Raw genomic sequence first — 22,943 nt, 5'->3', positions numbered from 1 at the left:
TTTTTATTTAAGAAACGAATATTGTTGGAACGTATTTTGCAAATGTCAGTGTGCTGATTCATTTGTGTAGTAGGTCCATGAGAGTGATTATCCCGACACAATTAAATGCTCGTTATCGAAATTAGGTTACAAAATGACGTAAATACATAAAGCAGTGTTCTGAAGACGACGGAAAATGGATATGTACAAGATTAATAAGACACTTCATGCCCAATAAATTTCTGTTTCGCGTTTCAACTTCAGGATGATCGACGGCGTAAAATATAATGTATACTACGCTGTCTTTGATTAAATCTTGGGGATGTTGGGTCTTTAGCAAAATGTTTTCATGGTGTAGACCGTTCTATACTCCCTATGGAGATACTTTTGTATCTAGTACTCAGAAATCAGAAGGACTTTTTCATTGTCGGCAGACAAAAAGCACAAATCTGACTGAGGCAATCTAAAGTGGATCCGTGCACCACGAATCTGCTCTTTGTCGGCTCCTCTTTTGGTGTGTGTTAATGGAAACCCGCCTAATACAAATCATACCCACTTTTACTTTCAGAATATCCTGAATCTCGCTGAGAATCGATAGTTATAAATCCTGGGTGGAGGAAGATGGGTTTTTAAGCCATTCTTCGAATGTAAACCATATTGTATCTGAAATAGTAAATAAGAGCTATACTCAACTCCTTTTCCAGAACAGAGTACGATGAATAAATAGTATCCAAATCCAGCAGTTGTGGAACTAAGGGAACCAATACATTTTATTTTGGTCTAATGACTGTTGAACTAGTGTCAAACGTATACAACATCATGGAGGAATTATTGTCACTTGAGTAAAGGACAGGTAATGTAGGTAGACAAAGTACGTCTTCGAATGAAAATGTTCACCCCAGTGTAAAGACTCGTCTATATTTGCTATGTCTGACTATAGGAGGATCTAACTACGACATGGCCACCCAAAGCGTTGGAGAAACTTGAGCGTACTCCACAGTTGACAGAAGACAGTCTGGGTTGTACCCTTCTGTCCATACTCCGAGTTATAAATGAAAAGCACTATATTATATGTGTTGTAGAGGATTAATTTATTTAGTTATCCGATTTTCGGCTTACAAGGCCACAATCAGACTTCGACTATCACCGTCAAAGTAGTTACAATACTCCCAAGGAGTGGAAAAGAGGTTACTCGTTTAGACTGAGGCACCAACACCCAGTAAATGTCATCTTTGGTAGTGCGGAGACATGAAATTGAAAAGTTAAGAAGCGGAACAATAATAAATACAAAGGGAGCGAACCAGCGAGGGAAGAGCTAGTTAACATGACGTTACGAGTTTATAAAACACGCAAAAAGTAAAAAGATCAGTTCCATGTTTGTGAAGTAGTGTTGATGAGAATAAGAAAATCTTAGATTATTGTCGAGGTCCTATTTGATGTCTTTATGAAGAGTCAAGCTTGTGTTTGTGTAATGTGGGGAGTGTAATAAGTGCTCAAATCGTTCAAATGGCTCTGAGCACTATGCGACTTAACTTCTGAGGTCATCAGTCGCCTAGAACTTAGAACTAATTAAACCTAACTAACCTAAGAACATCACGCACATCCATGCCCGAAGCAGGATTCGAACCCGCGACCGTAGCGGTAGCGCGGTTCCAGAGTGTAGCACCTAGAACCGCATGGACACGACGGCCGACGACAAATGCTCACGCAAAACAATGTTTGTCTTGTATTGTTATGGATGAGTATGGAATGAAAGGAAGAGAGAGGGATATACACTCCTGGAAATTGAAATAAGAACACCGTGAATTCATTGTTCCAGGAAGGGGAAACTTTATTGACACATTCCTGGGGTCAGATACATCACATGATCACACTGACAGAACCACAGGCACATAGACACAGGCAACAGAGCATGCACAATGTCGGCACTAGTACAGTGTATATCCACCTTTCGCAGCAATGCAGTCTGCTATTCTCCCATGGAGACGATCGTAGAGATGCTGGATGTAATCCTGTGGAACGGCTTGCCATGCCATTTCCACCTGGCGCCTCAGTTGGACCAGCGTTCGTGCTGGACGTGCAGACCGCGTGAGACGATGCTTCATCCAGTCTCAAACATGCTCAATGGGGGACAGATCCGGAGATCTTGCTGGCCAGGATAGTTGACTTACACCTTCCAGAGCACGTTGTGTGGCACGGGATACATGCGGACGTGCATTGTTCTGTTGGAACAGCAAGTTCCCTTGCCGGTCTAGGAATGGTAGAACGATGGGTTCGATGACGGTTTGGATGTACCGTGCACTATTCAGTGTCCCCTCGACGATCACCAGAGGTTTACAGCCAGTGTAGGAGATCGCTCCCCACACCATGATGCCGGGTGTTGGCCCTGTGTGCCTCGTCGTATGCAGTCCTGATTGTGGCCCTCACTTGCACGGCGCCAAACACGCATACGACCATCATTGGCACCAAGGCAGAAGCGACTCTCATCGCTGAAGACGACACGTCTCCATTCGTCCCTCCATTCACGCCTGTCGCGACACCACTGGAGGCGGGCTGCACGATGTTGGGGCGTGAGCGGAAGACGGCCTAACGGTGTGCGGGACCGTAGCCCCGCTTCATGGAGACGGTTGCGAATGGTCCTCGCCGATACCCCAGGAGCAACAGTGTCCCTAATTTGCTGGGAAGTGGCGGTGCGGTCCCCTACGGCACTGCGTAGGATCCTACGGTCTTGGCGTGCATCCGTGCTTCGCTGCGGTCCGGTCCCAGGTCGACGGTCACGTGCACCTTCCGCCGGCCTCTGGCGACAACATCGATGTACTGTGGAGACCTCACGCCCCACGTGTTGAGCAATTCGGCGGTACGTCCACCCGGCCTCCCGCATGCCCACTATACGCCCTCGCTCAACGTCCGTCAACTGCACATACGGTTCACGTCCACGCTGTCGCGGTATGCAACCAGTGTTAAAGACTGCGATGGAGCTCCGTATGCCACGGCAAACTGGCTGACACTGACAGCGGCGGTGCACAAATGCTGCGCAGCTAGCGCCGTTATACGGCCAACACCGCGGTTCCTGGTGTGTCCGCTGTGCCGTGCGTGTGATCATTGCTTGTACAGCCCTGTCGCAGTGTCCGGAGCAAGTATGGTGGGTCTGACACACCGGTGTCAATGAGTTCTTTTTTCCATTTCCAGGAGTGTATGATTCCATCACATACGCTACACGTGTGAAATAGCATTACGGAAATCGCTGAACTTAAAAGTACCCACCCTTCGGAGAGTCCAGTAGCAACAACAGTGTCAGAGACGTATGGGATTTATGTCAAGACGTTGATGCACAATTCTGTGTTCCGATATTATATTGCACCTTCATATCCTCTCCCTGACAGCCAAGCTTTTGTGATAGAGTATGCTGGTTACCTCGCCTGCATATGTGGGCAGGGATGAGAAAATTGGCGAAAGAAATGGATGTGTGAACGACCTGATTAAATATTTCGAAATATTTTTTGAAACACGAAAGATTATTGTTGAGCCAGTCATGAAAGCAGTTGAATCGTTTATTCCTGAAACAACACTTCTCCATTCAGTGACATTTCCCAGGAAATGAGAAAAACATTCTATAAGGGAAAATCTAGCGAGCAGAGCAATGAGGTTTTTTTTTCAACTGAGTGCAAATATATTTACAAGCTGTTCCAATAAATGAGAGCAGTACAGAAACCAAAAGAATTTTTAGAAGTGATGAAGATGTGCTGTTTCTGAAATAAACGGTAATAACTTAGAAAACACAAAGCAGTAAATCGGTTTTAATAGTCTATAATGAATTTAGAAACTTTATTTCTTACTACAGAAAAGTTTTAAACTGATAACAAATTATAGGACCCATTATTCCTATCACATACCAAGTGTTCCTAATAACAAAAAATTACTGTGTTCATGTCTCACAAATTTTGACACAGAACATGGTTTTTAAAATAAAAAGAAAATAATTTTACGACGTTTCTATTGAATTATAAAGCTATTCTATTAGAAATTCAATAAAGAATGCTGTTTCTATAATAGTCACACGTAGATACTGAAATAGTGCAATGTATGGTATGAAGTAATATCAATTCAAAATAGTGCAGCCAGCAGTTTTTCCAGGACTGCAGCTCTCCACACCTATTGGGCCAGCACACGACGATTTTCGGAAGGCAATCGTTAAGATTTAACAACCACCTCAAAAAAAACCTACGTTTCTAATTTTTAATTTGTATGCATCAACGTGCCTTTAGTCTTGGTACATACTGAAACCCCTAGCCGCAGAGCCGTAGACCACAAAAACGAAAAAAGGGAACCCATTGATGAAATAAAGTGATGTGCGGTAACTAGTTTTCTGTATTTGGAGGGAAGAAACGCTGCAATAATCCGTGTTGAGTTGATGGGAGTGTACAACGAAATTTCATTATATGACAGCGGTTAGATGGCGCAGACGCTTAGGTTGTGTTGAAACATGTCTGAATGATAAAGGCCGAAACGACAGACCATATCTCTGTGAATAACTGAGGTATCACAAGAGAAGATGCTGTTGCTCGAAGACCGACGTGTCGTAGCAGGCGCGAGTCACGGGTCAGTTTTCACCATCCTGCATGACATGTTGAACATGGCTGCTCACACCCATCCAGAGAACTCACCGGAGTGAGTCGGCGGCGGTGATGTTGCAGCTGTGTCAGGCCACTTAAGATTTCTGTAACCGCCTGATCACCACGACCGAGCGCTCAGTGTATCACAACGAAGTATTGCAACAGCGTACTATCGAAATCTCCTGGCGGGCTACAGGAGGCTGGCAAGATGAAGCGTCGTGGGAAGATAATCCCAAGTGGATGTTTTTTCTCGATGACAACGCCCCAGCTCGTTCTGCACACGACACAGTCCCACTAGCAACATCTTTGGGTTTTCAAATTTTGACGCTCCCAACATTTCTTCTGACAGAGTCCCTGACTTATTACATCTTCATCTAATGAAGAAATTGTAGCGGTTCCTACCCCTTTCTAACTGATTAGTTAGGAAGAAATACGAAATGTTCCAGTTATGACATATTACTGCGTCGGACATGCTAACAGCGAAAGTTCTTCTTTGCGAATTGATGCCTGTGGAGGGTTACGTTAACTATTTCGCGGAAAAGTATTGCAAAACTTGGGTGAGCTATGCTTACATCGTGTAAATGACAATGTCAACAATGTACTTCTTGCATGACAGCTTTGAGTTCCCCAAGACACTTCAATTTTAGACAAGCTGTCTCCACTGGATTTGTTCTCTGTCTGTCGCGGACCCTAACATGGGTGCACTAAACAGCAAATCTTTGGAGTAGCATGTGGGAATATTTAAGCACCACGATAATAAATTTCAAAATACGGGGATGCCTCGTGATTTTTTTATTATTTTAATCTCCAAATCAGGAAACAATATGTCGTAAGAAACATTTTCTAAGAGCCAGTCTCATAGCAACGTTTGCATCAAAGATAGCGAAATCTAATTATCACTTATCGAGCATCATAATAATATGTAAAACTGTCATCACGCGACTTTGTTGACATACAAACAGTAGGTAAAATTCCCTGAGGCGATTTTAAATAGCAATTCACTGTTGGACTAGATAATGTAACATCCTACTCCAATATGTATCACGTCTAGGTAAACTAGACATACAGTGTGAACATCAACAAAAGCAAAACGAGAATAATGGAATGTAGTCGAATTAAGTCGGGTGATGCTGAGGGAATTAGATTAGGAAACGAGACACTTAAAGTAGTAAAGGAGTTTTGCTATTTGGGGAGCAAAATAACTGATGATGGTCGAAGTAGAGAGGATATAAAATGTAGACTGGCAATGGCAAGGAAAGCGTTTCTGAAGAAGAGAAATTTGTTAACATCGAGTATAGATTTAAGTGTCAGGAATTCATTTCTGAAAGTATTTGTATGGAGTGTTGCTATGTATGAAAGTGAAACATGGACGATAAATAGTTTGGACAACAAGAGAATAGATACAGAGAGGAACTTTGGCAGCGTGAATGATGCCTGAGAATTTGAAATGTGTTCTGGATGAAGTTACAAAACTTGTTAATTTTAGTAAATCTGATCCTCAAAATACCCGTCTTTTCACAGTTTTTTGTGAAGAAATTGGCAGTGAACACACTCAACTTTCCTTAAGTACTGAGCTGCGTTGTTTTTTTTAAAGCTGCGCGATAAAGTGCACTTAATACTTTTAGAAAAGCAACATTCGTTTTGAAACGAGAAATTGTTTGATTTTAACTGGTTGTGTATAGTGGCCTATTTGGCAGATATTTCCTCCTTTCTCAACGAACTTAGCTTCGACCTGCAAGGAATAAATGTCAGTATCTTGCAGGTTGAGAGTAAAGTTGAAGCTACAATTAAGAAACCCCAGCTGTGTGCCGTACTAGTTCAAAACAATAATTGGTCATCATGTCCAGTGCCCGAGAACTTAACTTATTCTTCGTGTGAAAAACTGCCTGCTGAAGTACACAATACATTTGTAGGACACTTCAGGATATTATTTGCAAGTTTTCGAGAATATTTCCCTGTTCCAGAACCTGGTAATCGTTGGTTTGAAAATTCTTTCACTAATATAGAAATCCACGAAAGAACAAGAAAAGCTATTGGAACTTCCCTGCGTTACTTCATGAATAAACGTTTTCAAAGAAAATGAACTTTGTACCTTTTGGTTGCGTGTGCGCTACGGGTATGAAAAATTGTTTAGGAAGACATTGCAACATTTTCGCCTTTTCCTACTACTTACGTATGTGAGCAGCCCTTTTCTGCTATCTGCAGTATTAAAACCTTAAAGGGAAATCGTCTTAGGGTGGAATCGGACCTAAGTCTGATGGAGACAGAACTTATTTCAGATTTCAATGGAATAAAAAAAAAAGACAACGATTTTCAGTTACTGTTCTAAATACACTGTACCATATTGCATTTTCTATATTACTGTACTATTGCTATACTTCTCTAAGTTACTTTATTTTAAATTTAAATTTCGTTCACTAGGCAGCAGTGGTGTATCTTATGAATAAATTACGTGTTGCATTATTTTTCTTGACTTGTTTCTTGCCAGTGGTGACCCTAATTAGTACAGTTTTAATAACATGTGAAAGTTGAGATAGAATTGCAAGGAGAGGTCCGCAGATCACTTTCCCTTATAAACAGGGGGTCCGCGCTATCGGAAAGTTTGAGAACCACTGGGTCAAAGTGTGTGTTGGAATGATTCCTTTAAAAAGGAGTCGGCAGATCTGCTTACCCATCCTTGTGCGGCGTCTCTACTGATCTCGTCAGGGAGAGCAGACTTTTAAATGTTACGGGTTGTAGCCTCCCCTCGATTTGAGCAAGCAGTAAAGGAAACAAAAGAAAAAATCGGAGTAGGTGTTAAAATCCATGGAGAAGAAATAAAAACTCTGAGGTTCGCCGATGACATTGTAATTCTGTCAGAGACAGCAACGGACTTGGAAGAGCAGTTGAACGGAATGGACAGTGTCTTGAAAGTAGGATATAAGATGAACATCAACAAAAGCAAAGCGAGGATAATGGAATGTAGTCGAATCAAATCGGGCGATGCTGAGGGTATTAGATTAGGAAATGAGATACTTAAAGTACTAAAGGAGTTTTGCTGTTTGGGGAACAAAATAACTGATGATGGTCGAAGTAGAGAGGATATAAAATGTAGACTGGCAATGGCAAGGAAAGCGGTTCTGAAGAAGGGAAATTTGTATAGATTTTAGTGTCCGGAAGTCGTTTCTGAAAGTATTTGCATGGAGAGTAGCCATGTATGGAAGTGAAACATGGACGATAAATAGTTTGGACAACAAGAGAATAGATGCTCTCGAAATGTAGTGCTACAGAAGAATGTTGAAGATTAGGTGGGTAGATCACATAACTAATGAGGAGGTATTGAATAGAATTGGGAAGAAGAGGAGCTTGTGGCACAACATGAAGAGAAGAACGGACCGGTTGATAGGACATGTTCTAAGGCATCAAGGGATCACAAATTTAGCATTGGAGGGCAGCGTGGAGGCTGAAAATCGTAGAGGGAGACCAAGAGATGAATACACTAAGCAGATTCAGAAGGATGTAGGCTGCAATAGGTACTGGGAGATGAAACTCGCACAGTATAGGGCAGCATAGAGCGCTGCATCAAACCAGTCTCAGGACTGAAGACCACAACAACAACAGGCAACAGTCATGTATCTTTTTCATAAATTACTTGTTCCATTATCTTTCTTGATCTGTTTCTTCTCAGTCGTGACCCTAATTATTACAGTTTTAGTAACATGTGAAATTTCAGATAGAATTGCGAGGGGTGGTCCGCAGATCACTTTCCCTTATAAACAGGGGCTCCCCGCTATCGGAAAGTTTGAGAACCACTGGGTTAAAGTGTGTGCTGGAATGATTCCTTTAAAAATGTGTCGGCTGATTTGCTTACCTGTCCTTGAGATGCGTTTCTTCTGATTTCGGCAGGAGAGCAGACTTTAAGTGTTGTAGTAGCTTGTTCTCTTGTGAATGAGACAGAGCGGCAGCGAGCAGACACAGCCGCCTGCTGTCTAGCTCCAGACAACGACCCGGCCGCGCCTCGCTGCCCTGCCCTCGGCCCCGTTCCAGCAGACACACCGCTCGCTGTGCGCTGCGCGTGTCCTCACCTGGAACCCCTCTGCAAGCGTGCGGGAGCGATATTCCTACACCGGTTACTGTGCAAGAACACATCAAGATCACGGGAGACACTTCACTAGTTCCCGCGTTAGCACGAAAAAACCTGTAGAAACAACTGGAACTAAAAGGGAAACAGAGCAACTGCCGTAAAACTTGAGTATCCTGTGTTGCTATCGCAATAGTTCTGCACACAGCCGTAAACCAGCTGCGCTGCAAACCGCTCCCATTATGTGAGCGTAGCAGGCAACTGCGTATTTGAGAACATGTCGTCTGTCGGCTGTGTGGGAGTAACAGGAGACAAATGGGACAGACCACTTGGATTAATTTGCCGTGCCAGTGGCCAAATTCATACAAAAACATTTTTACAATTGATTGGCTTCTGGAGAACTTTGCGGTTTGTGAACGTACGGGGTGCAAATTTTACATAGGAACCCGTGTCCAGGAACATCGTCCAATGACGCAAAAGAGCGTCAAAGTTATAGGCGCCGGAGCCTGTAAGTGTTAGAATACAGGGTGGACCATTTAAGTCCATAAGGGGAAATAACTTGGAGTGGACATGAGGTACAGCACAATTTTTCAGGTAAAAGTTGTAGGTGGCAAAGAGGGTCACGCATTACTACTAATGACCGTGACCTTGAACGTAATTTTCAAGACAATTTGGAGGTTAAACTAGGAGTAAAGGGCATCGCTAGTTCAGTCAAGGTCAAATAAGCAAATATGTTTCCAGTTCTGGTAGGGACTAATTTAGAATGGAGGACGAATACAGCAAAATGCAATGATAGATACAAACTGGAAGGGAATACCGAGGAATGAGAGGCGGTGGGACTCATTAACGAATTGTAAATTAATGTTTACCATCAAAAACAGTCTTGATCACAAATTATTTATTCCGGTGAGCAGTTTAGACCACAACTGTGGTCATCTTCAGACCTACAAGTCAAATACAAAGTTTGATCAGAGGGCCATAGTGATTTACCACCGGAAGGAGGGTCTTGCTCATTGCCCTCTGATTTGACTTGTAGGTCTGAAGATGACGACAGTTGTGGTCGAAACTGGTCACCGGAATAAATAATTTGTGATCAAGACTATTTTTGATAGTAAATATTAGTAATGACATTGGTCACTGGTTGCTCGCACAATGTAGTCAAAATGTAAATTTATGATGTACGTTTTAGCTATGTTTGTTTTGCCTTGCAAATGCCACAATAGCATTTATACCTTATGATGTATTTAGTTTTGCCAATAAACACGTTAATTAAAACTTAAACTTCAAACCTCTGTTTGCTCTTTCCATATCCGACGTCAGAAATAGGCATTTCAATGAAACAAAACAATCTTCGAATGACCTTCAATAAGTACCTTTAAGATAATGGTTAATGGTAATGATGTGTGTCCCTTATGCCCGTTGCGATCCACATCTAACTTTATATTTTTCTGTATCCCTCCTCCATTCCGACTAGAATTAAAACATATTTGCTTATTCGGCCTTGATTCAACCTTACCATGGCCTTGAATAATGTATCCTTTTATACTTAAGATGTGCACCTATTTTCAAATCTTAAATAAAATGTTAGGGTTCACATTTAAAAAAATCACTTTAACCTCCGAATCACCTTAAAAATCATGTTCAGAGCCACAGCAATTAGTATCTAAAACATTTTGCTACATCTTATTTCCATCCCGATTTGTTTGCCACCCTGTATGCACGGTGATACTCAGATGATGTTGCGGATTTTATAGGACGATGCGGAGGGATAAATGTGTCAATTTGAAATAAGTGGCTGTACTGGAAACGAACGAGTCGAAAGCTTTAAGCGAAAACAGTTGTGGTACCTCTGACAGTGAAATCATGTACCCGAACTGTTGTTGTTAAGACTGTACAATAAGCACCTTTCAAAGGTTGTAGTGTGGACCATAAAAAGAAAAAAAGTCGAGTAAACATGACACCCATACCTTCATACCTATGAGGACTTGTTGAATAGAGGTGGTTTGTTTCCCACTAGCGAAGATGAATAAGTGCTCATGGCTCCTCACGTGTACATTTTAGAGGCCATGTTTATTGGGAATTCTTTCTTTGTTGGTCCATACTACAACCTCTGAAAGCCGCATACGCTACATTGTTAGCAACAGCAGTACTGTTGCATGTATTCCACTGTCAGAGATATTACAATGGATTTCGCTTATAACTTTCGCCTCGTTTTTTGCGGTACAGGGATCCTTACCTCAAATTGATATATTTATCCATCTCCATCATCCTTGAAAGTTTTTAACATCACCACGGTATATACCTTTATAGGTGGATGCGCCTATAACTTTAACGCCCTGTAGCGTCGTCGGATGACGTTTCTGGACGTAGATTGATGTGTAAAGCTCTATCTACTAAGTCTCCTTTACAACCTCTAGAATAAAATAGTATCAAAACAAAATATATCAAACGAAAGTAAGGCACAGAAATAGGGACAAGGTACTCTTTCTAAGCTACCGTATCAATACCACCTAAATAATCTCTTTGATAGTCCGAGAGTGACTGGCAGTTTTCCTTTGGAGATGAGGTACTACCACAATCGATATGCAGGAGGATCTGCAGCGAATTGACGCATGGTGCACGGAATGGCAATTGAATCTCAATGTAGACAAGTGTAATGTGATGCGAATACATAGAAAGATAGGTCCCTTATCATTTAGCTACAAAATAGCAGGTCAGCAACTGGAAGCAGTTAATTCCATAAATTATCTGGGAGTACGCATTAGGAGTGATTTGAAATGGAATGATCATATAAAGTTGATCGTCGGTAAAGCAGATGTCAGACTGAGATTCATTGGAAGAATCCTAAGGAAATGCAATCCGACAACAAAGGAAGTAGGTTACAGAACGCTTGTTCGCCCACTGCTTGAATACTGCTCAGCAGTGTGGGATCCGCACCAGATAGGGTTGATAGAAAAGATAGAGAAGATCCAACGGAGAGCAGCGCGCTTCGTTACAGGATCATTTAGTAATCACGAAAGCGTTTCGCAGATGATAGATAAACTCCAGTGGAAGACTCTGCAGGAGAGACGCTCAGTAGCTCGGTACGGGCTTTTGTTAAAGTTTCGAGAACATACCTTCACCGAAGAGTCAAGCAGTATATTGCTCCCTCCTACGTATATCTCGCGAAGAGACCATGAGGATAAAATCAGAGAGATTAGAGCCCACACAGAAGCATACCGACAATCCTTATTTCCACGTACAATACGAGACTGGAATAGAAGGGAGAACCGATAGAGGTACTCAGGGTACCCTCCGCCACACACCGTCAGGTGGCTTGCGGAGTATGGATGTAGATGTAGATGCAGATGTAAATCAGAACATTGCCAGTAAAGCATACCGGACTTTGTAACTCTCTTCGATGAAGACAGGCATTAATTTCATAACATTTAAATATGCGACTATGAGCAGTACACCACTGTGTCTCCGTAATGTTAATTAATACTGATGTGCCTTTTCTAACTGTATGGCAGTAATCTCAAATTAACTTGTTCGTACAGATGTAGGGGGATGGTGACTAGATCGCTCGAGATAGCCACGTTATTAAATGATTTTCTTGATGCAATAATTTACCAATAGCCGTTGATTTGTAGAAGTTTATTTTATTTTGTGAACTTCTATGTGCTACCAGTTTCGGCATTACATTGATGCCATCTTCAGGCCCCACTCGTCATAGTCGTAAAATCGCTATACACGGAAGGAGCCATAGAACTGGATCCGTGAATCAGTCTGTGTCACCTGGTCGCCATGAGCTGTTGCAGGACGATTTGAATCACGGATCCAGTTATATGGCCTTCCCTGTATAGCGATTTTACGACTATGAGGAGTGGGGCCTGAAGATGGCATCAATGTAATGCCGAAACTGGTAGCACATAGAAATTCATAAAATAAAATAAATTTCTGCAATGTATACGGCTGTTGGTAAATTATTGCATCGAGAAGTTCATGCCAGCCATCGTCTCACGATCCATAATGGATCAACGAAGATTTGATTAAATGAACGTCTGTGTGTCGTTCTGCGGCACTGGCTACAATTTCTAACCAAAGGTTCGGCACACTGAAAAGTTCAGCCAAGAGCAGACAATGGTTACACGAGGGCCAGATGGTAGATCTCTGCTGTGCCGCATTTGAATCTGTAGAACTGTGGCCGCACTGAAACTACAGTCTAGAGTTACTGCAACTATCACGTCATGCCACACTCTCAATGTTGTTAAAAAATGATGTTTACTCTTTGATCGCATGTATTTCAGAAATGGGAATAGGCAGCAAGTTCTGGTCTGTGGTATGATATTGACACACGCCTAAAGTTTTAGTAGTCGTCTAACATAATAAATGTGTGGGCTATCCGTAGGAAGCACAGCGATGCTTCAGTTCTCCCATGCCGGGTCTAGCATGTTCTTATCAACTCGTGCAACTGTAAGCCTAAGCTTCCGCGGCCGTTGTCACAGTCAATAAAATTCTTTTGGGTTTGAGGCCGCATTGTCATCTGTAAAATGCCGACGTTTCGGCGGCTGTTGTAAGGCGCCTTCCTCGGTGTGTATTGCTTACACAGCAAGGTGCCTTGCAACAGTCGCCGAAACGTCGGAATTTTACAGATGACAGTGCGGCCTCAAACTCAGAAGAATTTTATTAACTTGTGCAACTGTTTCTCTGACACGAGCTTCCAGGCTTGCAGGTCTAGCACCAGGGTCTGGTAGACAGAATCCTTTAAAAAGTCACAAAGAGGAAATTCTAAGGGGGGCTATCTCTAGAGACCTCGGGATCTAAGAAGTGAGTCCTCCTCTGCCAATCCAGTGACCTGGAAATGTTTCTGTGTCTACATACATACTCTGCAGCTACAGTACGCTGCTTGCTTGAGGGTACCTAGTACCACTAAAAGTCATTTCCTTTCCTATTCCACTCACAGAGCAACGGAATAACGATTCTCTGTATGCCCCCATACGAGCCCAAATTTCTCGTATACTATTCGTGCTCCTTACGTGAAATGGCGGCAGTTCAATCCTTCTGCAGTCAGTTTTAGATTCCAATTCTCTAAATTTTCTCGACAGTGTTCCTGGAAAAGAATGTTGCCTTCCCTCCACGGATTCCCATTTGATCACTTTAATTATAAAATTTACGGCAGTCAAACTATACTATTGCTAATAGCCTAAATATGGGAATATTGTAATTAACATTAATAATTAATATTATCTTCAATATGAATTAATATTTCATAACAAAGTGGGTACATTATTTTTTCATAGCGAATGTAGGATGTTAAGACTTAGTTGAAAAAGACTTTATACTAATCAGATTTGTGGTTTGTATATAAATTTGATTTTTACAAACATCTATTTTTCTCAAATCCTTGTGTGCTTCCGGCCTTTATGGTTCTCTTTGCCTCAAATACCCACTGCCATTTCCAACAATGACCAACCAAGTAGTCAAATTAAAACTGTGCGTAATTTACTGGAGACAAGAGAGAGAAGTAATATAAATAAATATAAAAAAACACGTTTGTATTTCTGTTTCAGCTGTCCGGGACTAATAACCGTACGAAGTCTCAGCTGTACACAGAAAGCCTGGTTGCTCCGGTGAGTTCAGTATTTGTTTTCTAGAACAGCACATTCCATTTTTTAATTGTGTTATTTACACCGATGTAAATTTGAAGGAGAAACAGAACATGCTGGTTTCCGTGTGGATGAAGTAGTTTGAATTTCCAGATCCCTTACTGGCTGCTTACTGTGGAAGTTACCTGGCTGATTACATAAGAAGTGGTACACGCCGTTTAGTAAGAGAGATGGTTTGACGAACTATCCCAGTCTAGGACGTTGGAGGTACTGCGTTCTTAGACACAAGAAATAAAGCTGTCCGATCTTTGATAGATCACAGGGACTAGACGTATTTGGTATTTCACATCCGAAGTAACTTGCAGTCGTATAAAATTTCTAGCTCTACCGTGTCGACGTAATTAAAACAGAAATATCTGTAATGAGTACTGTGGAGGTCGCATTCAGCATTTTGACTGCAACGGCGTGTAGACGAACAACGTACCAATAGATACATCGCCGAATCAGTGCGTGATTTAAAAAAAAAAATAGAACACAAGCTTTTGCAACATCAATAATGATATAAGAGACTATCATCTATCCGACAGATTATATATATTACAATAATGATTAAGATTACGGAACTGACTAGAGATTTCAGAATTGTGCGAATACCACCCGTTACCCTTTTTTTGCATTCCAATCAGACGCTGTAAATGTCGTGGCTTAGAGTCGGAGAGGCCTTGGATATGCTCCCGATAAATTTCCTCGGTAAACAGCACGCACCGGGCAGGTTCTGTGGACGGCATGTCAGGCGAAAGCGATGGCTGGATTAGTTTTTTTGAATGATATTTCCGTCATTTGACTGTACAAGCTTCTTTTTTTACATTATTGTCATGATTTCGGCCTTAAGCCTTTATCAAGTACAACAATGTGTGGTATAATTAGGCTTTGTTAAGTGAAGTCATTGTCAGGATCTATTGAAGTGAGTGTCCCAAATACTGTGGAAGTTAATGGTTGACTGCATAAGAAGAGGTACACGCCTTTTAGTGAAAGTGGCTCACCAATTCCTTGCCACATACTCACGATCCGAACGTAACGTTACCTCAGGAAGAGGCATTACCTGCGGCACAATATCCTCCCTGATGTAAAGTTTAGTGTCACTCTCCATAAGCGACAGGAAGTTAACATGTACCCAATATTGACATTTCACATCGAAGAAGTAATAAAGAAAGGGAACGAAGATTTGTCACGAAGAATAAAAGTTGAAGGGGAACAGATAGCAATGCTAAGATTTCCAGACGACGTAGCACTCGTAGCCGGATCTAAGGAAGATTTGGAAACCTGTGGAAAGGAACAGACAACATACTTCAGACACAATATCGATTAAGAATAAACAGGACAAATTTTCATTGATGTTGAAGAGTAGTGAATATGAGAAAAACGGCTTGGCTAACATTGAAAGTGGGAACGACACAATAGTGAAAGCAATCAAAGAATCAAATAAACAGGTTGTCCGAAGCATGGAAGATATCAGAGACATACTGCATCCAGTAAAAGATCTCTACTGATCTTATATGTTGAAAGGAAACTGAGGAAGAAGTTCCTAAAAGTATACGTCTGTAGCAGAACTTGGTACGGAAGTGAAAGTTTGGCCATTGGAAATCAAGAAGAAATTGGACACATTTGAAATATCGAACTATAGAAAAACGTTAAAAATTAAGTGGACTGAGAAAACGTTATATTAAAAGTAGATGAGGGTAGAAGTCTTTGAAAATCTATTTCCAGAAGAAGTAAAAAGTCATTGAGACATCCGATACTGCATCCAGGGCTAGCTAACTCCACGCTGGAAGGAGCAATAAAGGGGAACAAATACTAGAGGCAACCGAAAGTAGAATACGAAACATACACAGATTAGCTTTCACGTTGGAAGAAACAACCAAGAGTAGAAGATATAAAACAGACGTTACAAGGTAGAGATCAAAAGATTAGCACAAGACAGAGCAGACAGAAGACAGTATCAAACCAGTCGAAATACTTTTTATGAAGAAAAATAAGATGTTAGACCAAAACCTCAAAAATGTATGCATCAAGATTACGGTCATCATCTTATCGTCTAGCAGATACTCAGGTCCAATCTGGTAACGAATAAAAAAAATAATTCTATCGCATTTCTCATGGTTTCGCCAACGGCCTTGCCACGTTGGATACACCAGTTCTCGCCCTCTCACCGAAGTTACGCAACGTCTGGCTCCGTTACTACTTGGCTAGGTGAGCGCCTCGGAACACCTGCTGCCGTTGGCTCAGGGACACGCAAATTGCCGAAGTGGTATCCAGTTGAGTGACTTGGGCCAGGCCGTAGCGCCGTACGACATCATTATTAATCTTGTTATTATTATTATTATTTCTATTACTGCGTTTACACTAAAGAGCCAAAGAAACTGGTACACCTACCTAATATAGTGTAAGGCCCCCCGAGCACGAAGAAGTGCCGCAACACGACATGGCATGGACTCGACAAATGTCTGAAGTAGTGATGAAGGAAACTGACCCCATGAATCCTGCAGGACTGTCCCTAAATCCGTAAGAGTACGAGAGGGTGGAGATCTCTTCTGAACAACACGTTGCAAGGCATTCCAGATATGCTCAATAATGTTCATGTCTGCCGAGTTTGGTGACCAGCGGAAGTGTTTAAACTCGGAAGAATGTTCTTGAAGCCAACCTGTAGCAATTCTGGATGTGTGAGGGTGTCGCATTGTCCTGCTGGAATTGCCCAAGTCCGTCGGAATGAACAATGGACATAAATGGATGCAGGTGATCAGACAGGATGCTTCCGTACTTGTCACTTGTCAGAGTCCTATGTAGACGTATAAGGGGTCCCATATCACTCCAACTGCACACGCCAAAAACCATTACGGAGCCTCCACTAGCATGAATAGCCCCTTGTTGGCATGCAGGGTCCACGGATTCATGAAGTTGTCTCCATACCGGTACACGTCCATCCGCTCGATACAGTTTCAAAGGAGACTCGTTCGACCAGGCATCATGTTTCCAGTCATCTGCGCTCCAGTGTTGGTGTCGACAGGCCCAGGCGAGGCGTAAAACTTTGTGTCGTGCAGTCATCAAGGGTACACGAGTGCGCCAGCGACTCCGAAAGCCCATATCGTTGAATGGTTCGCACGCTGACACTTACTAATGGCCCAGAATTGAAATCTGCAACAGTTTGCGAAAGGGTTTCACTTCCGCCACGTGCTTTTTCCAGACCGCAGCGATGTCGGAGATTTGAGGTTATACTGGATTCCTGATATTCACTGTACTCTTGTGTACTGGTCGTACCGGAAAATCACCATACCATCGGTACCTCGGAGATGCTATGTCCCATTGCTCGTCCCCCACATTCAGACTCACTTAAATCTCGATAACCTGTCATTGTAGCAGCAGTAACCGATCTGCCAACTTCGCCAGACACTTGTCTTATGTAGGCGTTACCGACCGTAGCGCCGTATTCTGCCTGTTGACATTTCTTTGTATTTGACGATGCATGCCTATACCAGTTTCTTTTGCGCTTCAGTGTTGTACTCTCATTAAGAGGGAACGTTAAGACTGGAAGACCAAGAACGAAGTGCTCGTATTAAAAACGGCGTAAGACGGGAATGCAGTCTTTCGTCCTACTGTTCAATCTGCACATCGAAGAAGCAATGACGGAAATAAAATAATAGTTCAAATGGCTCTAAGCACAATGGGATTTAACATCTGAGGTCATAAGTCCCCTAGGCTTAGAATTACTTAAACCGAACTAACCTAAGGACATCATACACATCCATGCCCGAGGCAGGATCCGAACCTGCGACCGCAGCAGCAGCGCGGTTCCGGACTGTAGCGCCTAAAACCGCTCGGCCACCACAGCCGGCTTCATTTTTTAATCAGAAGAGAAATTAGAGTTAAGGAATGCAGAGACAACATATTCAGATACAATTATCATAAATAAGTTTTCAGTTTATGTAGAGCCATGAGAACAATTACAATCGACCATCTGGTACTCGTGATGCTTCGAAAGGACGCTGAAATCCGTATACAATGCTTTGGCTGGAGAAAAGGTAGCGAACAACGCTTCGATGTACCCTCTGACAAGGAGAATACACACACACACACATATTACTACGTGCATTTTATTATTGATACAGTAATTCGAATTCACCACGAAACACGAATATTTTCAAGCAACAAACGGCTTTCGCCGTCCTTATTGAGTAATGTATAGCCCCTGGAACACATAGGTACTCGGGGATCGTTCACGCTGACATCCTCTTTTTCTCCTTGAGGCGAGTTGAGACAGCGTTATCAGTTGACCTGCCTGAAGCTGTCTCGAAATCAAATAGCTCTTGTTCAACATTAGTCGAACTTCATGTCATCAATTCAGCAAGTTTATCAAAGAAAAAATAAGAGAGATCTAAACGATAGCAAATTAAACGACTGAAATTTAGGTAAAATTAACAACACCGAATGAGTTATGGCTCTTTCTTTTATCGAACTGATGAATTTTCACATTTACTTTGCTCTGGTCACTAAGCTGGTCTCTGTTCCTCAAGTAGCTGGTGATCGATTAAATGACCCTGGTTGTCATTTCAACACTGTTTGATCGAAAACTTTTTATCTTCTACGATAGTAACGGCATTTAAAGCGTTAGCATGTGCTATGCCAAAACTGTGTCGATTTTTTGAACAAAATCTGTTTCTTTTCGGTTATCAATGTCCGACAGACCGTACTGCATGTTCTTGTATTTTTCTCTATTGTAGATACGGAACTTCAAATTCCATTACGCAGTTTATCAGCTTCTGTGTTAGAATTCTTTACTTTTCCTAATAAATCATCAGTTCCTTCACATCTAGTGAGGCTCCTTGTCGGATATATGATTTACACTCCCGAAAATCGTAGAAGAAAACCTCTAACGTTATTTATGAATTCTTCCGTCGATTCTTGATAGTACAATTCCATTCTGAGGGTTGAGTAACACTTGGGTGGTTTTTTGTTGTGCTATTTTTTTTATTTGTATGAACTAGTTTTTGGCTTATTAAGCCATCTTGAGATAACCACTGGCTATTGTACTGCACATAACAATGGGTATAACTCTGAATTAGTTAACAAAATCCTGCACAAGAAACAAAGAAGGAAAATCTTACCCTACCTTTACGCCACCTCTGCAATAACAACCACACCAAAAATCGACTGATATACTATTCCATATCTAGGTAAGCTATCAGACAAACTAGCCAAAACACTGAACACTGAAATCCCAAAACTACAAAACATCATTTTATGGAAGAGGCACTAGTGCTACTCTCCTATTCAACAGCAAGGACTAAACACAGAAACGAAGCAACAGTGGAGTCTACAAAATAACCTGCACTGAGTGCAATAAACTGTAAGTTGGTCAAACGGGCATGGCCATATCAACAAGGCTGACCGAACATGAATGTAGCTGGAGATCAAATAAAACAGACTCCACCTTTGCTGAACATGTGCTCAAAAAAGGACACAAATATCGAACACACACACAGAAGTGCTACATATAGCCAACAAAGTCAGAAAACTCAGCCTACTAGAAGCACTTGAAACTAACAAACACTTAGCCCTAAATCCCCAGCTGGTTCTAAATGATCAGTTGCAACTTAGCACATCACCACTCTTAAACTTTACACAACACAGTAAACCTACTACTAAGCACAAAGTATCCCAATAGTAAAAAATTCCCACCCCAATAAAATGTAAGGGGAAGAAAAACAATGTGCACTCCGTGTGCATACCGGGGGGAGTCACTCCAGATGTGGAAAGGATCCTTCCGGATGCCATGAAGCGTACAGGGTGAACCCATCTGCAGGTGGTCTCTCATGTCAGCACCAGTAATGTGTGTCGCTATGGATCGGAGGAAATCCTCTCTGGCTTCCGGCGGCTATCTGATTTGGCGAAGACTGCCAGTCTCGCTAGCGGGATGAAAGCAGAGCTCACCATCTATAGCATCGTCGACAGGACCGACTGCGGACCTTTGGTACAGAGCCGAGTAAAGGGTCTGGATCAGAGGCTGAGACGGTTCTGCGACCGTGTGGGCTGCAGATTCCTCGACTTGCGCCATAGGTTTCCGGTACCGCTGGATGGATCAGGAGTCCACTACACACAGCAGGCGGCTACACGGATAGCAGGGGTTGTGTGGCGTGGACTGGACGGTTTATTAGGTTAGATGACCTCGGGCAAGTACAGAAAGGGCAACAGCCTCAAAGGGTGCGGGGAAAAGTCAGGACATGCGGGGATAAAGCAGCAGTCGGTATTGTAATTGTAAACTGTCGAAGCTGCATTGGTAAAGTACAGGAACTTCAAGTGATGATAGAAAGCACCGAAGCTGAAATCGTTATAGGTACAGAAAGCTGGCTGAAGCCAGAGATAAATTCTGCAGAAATTTTTACAAAGGTACAGACGGTGTTTAAAAAGGATAGATTGCATGCAACCGGTGGTGCAGCGTTCGTCGCTGTTAGTAGCAGTTTATACTGTAGTGAAATAGAAGTGAATAGTTCCTGTGAATTATTATTGGTGGAGGTTATACTAATCAACCGAGCTAGGTTAATAATTGGCTCCCTTTACCGACCTCCCGACTCAGCAGCATTAGTGGCAGAACAACTGACAGAAAATCTGGAATACATTTCACATAAATTTCCTCCGTATGTTATAGCCTTAGGTGGAGATTTCAATTTCCCAGATATAGACTGGGACACTCAGATGTTTAGGACGGGTGGTAGGGACAGAGCATCGAGTGACATTATACTGAGTGCACTATCCGAAAATTACCTCGAGCAATTAAACTGAGAACCGACTCGTGGAGATAACATCTTGGACCTACTGATAACAAACAGAACCGAACTTTTCGACTCTGTAAGCGCAGAACAGGGAATCAGTGATCATAAGGCCGTTGCAGCATCCCTGAATATGGAAGTAAATTGGAATATAAAAAAAGGGAGGAAGGTTTATCTGTTAGCAAGAGTAATAGGAGGCAGATTTCAGACTACCTAACAGAACAAAACGAAAATTTCTGTTCCGATGCTAACACAGTTGAGTGTTTATGGAAAAAGTTCAAGGTAATCGTAAAATGCTTTATACAGGGCCGGCCGCGGTAGCCGAGCGATTAAGGCGCTTCAGTCCGGAACCGCGCGGCTGCTGCGGTTGCAGTTTCGAATCCTGCCTCGGGCATGGATGTGTGTGTCGTCCTTAGGTAGTTAGGTTTAAGTAGCTCTAAGTTCTAGGGGACTGATGACCTCAGATGTTAAGTCCCACAGTGCTCAGAGCCTTTATACAGGTACGTGCAGAGTAAAACTGTGAGGGACGGGAAAAACCCACCGTGGTTCAACAACAAAGTTAGGAAACTACTGCGAAAGCAAAGAGAGCTTCACTGCAAATTTAAACGCAGCCAAACAGAAGCTAAACGAGTCAAAGTTAGAGTAAGGACGACTAAGCGTGAAGCGTTCAGTGAATTCGAAGATAAAATTCTATATAACGACTTGACAGACAATCCTAGGAAGTTCTGGCCATACGTTAAATCAGTAAGTGGATCGAAACAGCATATACAGACACTCTGGGATGATAATGGCATTGAAACAGAGGATGACACGCGTAAAGCTGAAATAATAAAAACCTTTTTCCAAAGCTGTTTCACAGAGGAAGACCGCACTGCAGTTCCTTCTCTAAATCCTCGCACGAACGAAAAAATGGCTGACATCGAAATAAGTGTCCAAGGAATAGAAAAGAAACTGAAATCACTCAACAGAGGAAAGTCCACTGGACCTGACGGGATACCAGTTCGATTCGACACAGAGTACGCGAAAGAACTTGCCCCCCTTATAACAGCCGTGTACCGCAAGTCTCTAGAGGGACGGAAGGCTCCAAATGATTGGAAAAGAGAACAGGTAGTTCCAGTTTTCAAGAAGGGTCGTCGAGCAGATGCGCAAAACTATAGATCTATATTTCTGACATTGATCTGTTGTAGAATTTTATAACATGTTTTTTGCTAGCGTATCATGCAATTTCTGGAAACCCAGAATCTACTATGTAGGAATCAACATGTGTTCCGGAAACAGCGATCGTGTGAGACCCAACTAGCTTTATTTGTTCATGAGATCCAGAAAATATTAGATACAGGCCTCCCAAGTAGATGCCATTTTCCTTGACTTCCGGAAGGAGTTCGATGCAGTTCGGCACTGTCGCCTGATACAAAAAGTAAGAGCCTACGAATTATCAGACAGCTGTGTGGCTGGATTGGAGAGTTTTTTTGCAAACATTTGTTGTTCTCGATGGAGAGACGTCTACAGACGTTAAAGTGGCGTGCCACAGGGGAGTGTTAAGGGAGCATTGCTTTTCAGAATCTATATAAATGACCTAATAGATAGTGTCGGAAGTAACATGCGGCTTTTCGCGGATGATGCTGTATTATACAGACATGATGCAGCATTAGAAAATTGCAGCGAAATGCAGGAAGATCTGCAGCGGATAGGCACTTGGTGCAGGGAGTGGAAACTGACCCTTAACGTAGACAAATGTAATGTGTTGCGAAAACATAGAAAGAAGGATCCTTTATTGTATGATTATAAGATATCGGAACAAATATTGGAAGCAGTTACTTCTGTTAAATATCTGGGAGTATGCGGACGGAACGATTTGAAGTGGAATGATCATATAAAATTA

The 22,943-nt window shown here is 42.3% G+C and overlaps 1 long non-coding RNA gene across 1 annotated transcript in view; it reads left to right on the top strand.

Moving 5' to 3' along the window:
• LOC126272363 (uncharacterized) overlaps positions 1–22,943 on the top strand; it is a 157,788-nt gene that overhangs the window by 116,539 nt on the left and 18,306 nt on the right. Inside the window, exon 2 of the long non-coding RNA XR_007549217.1 lies at positions 14,205–14,264. This is a non-coding gene — a long non-coding RNA (uncharacterized LOC126272363). The remainder of the gene's footprint in view (positions 1–14,204; positions 14,265–22,943) is intronic.

Source organism: Schistocerca gregaria, chromosome 1, assembly GCF_023897955.1.
Source record: "Schistocerca gregaria isolate iqSchGreg1 chromosome 1, iqSchGreg1.2, whole genome shotgun sequence".
Lineage (NCBI taxonomy): Eukaryota > Metazoa > Arthropoda > Insecta > Orthoptera > Acrididae > Schistocerca > Schistocerca gregaria.
The sequence above is the reverse complement of the archived record's forward strand: the minus strand, read 5'-3'. Positions and strand labels throughout refer to the sequence as shown.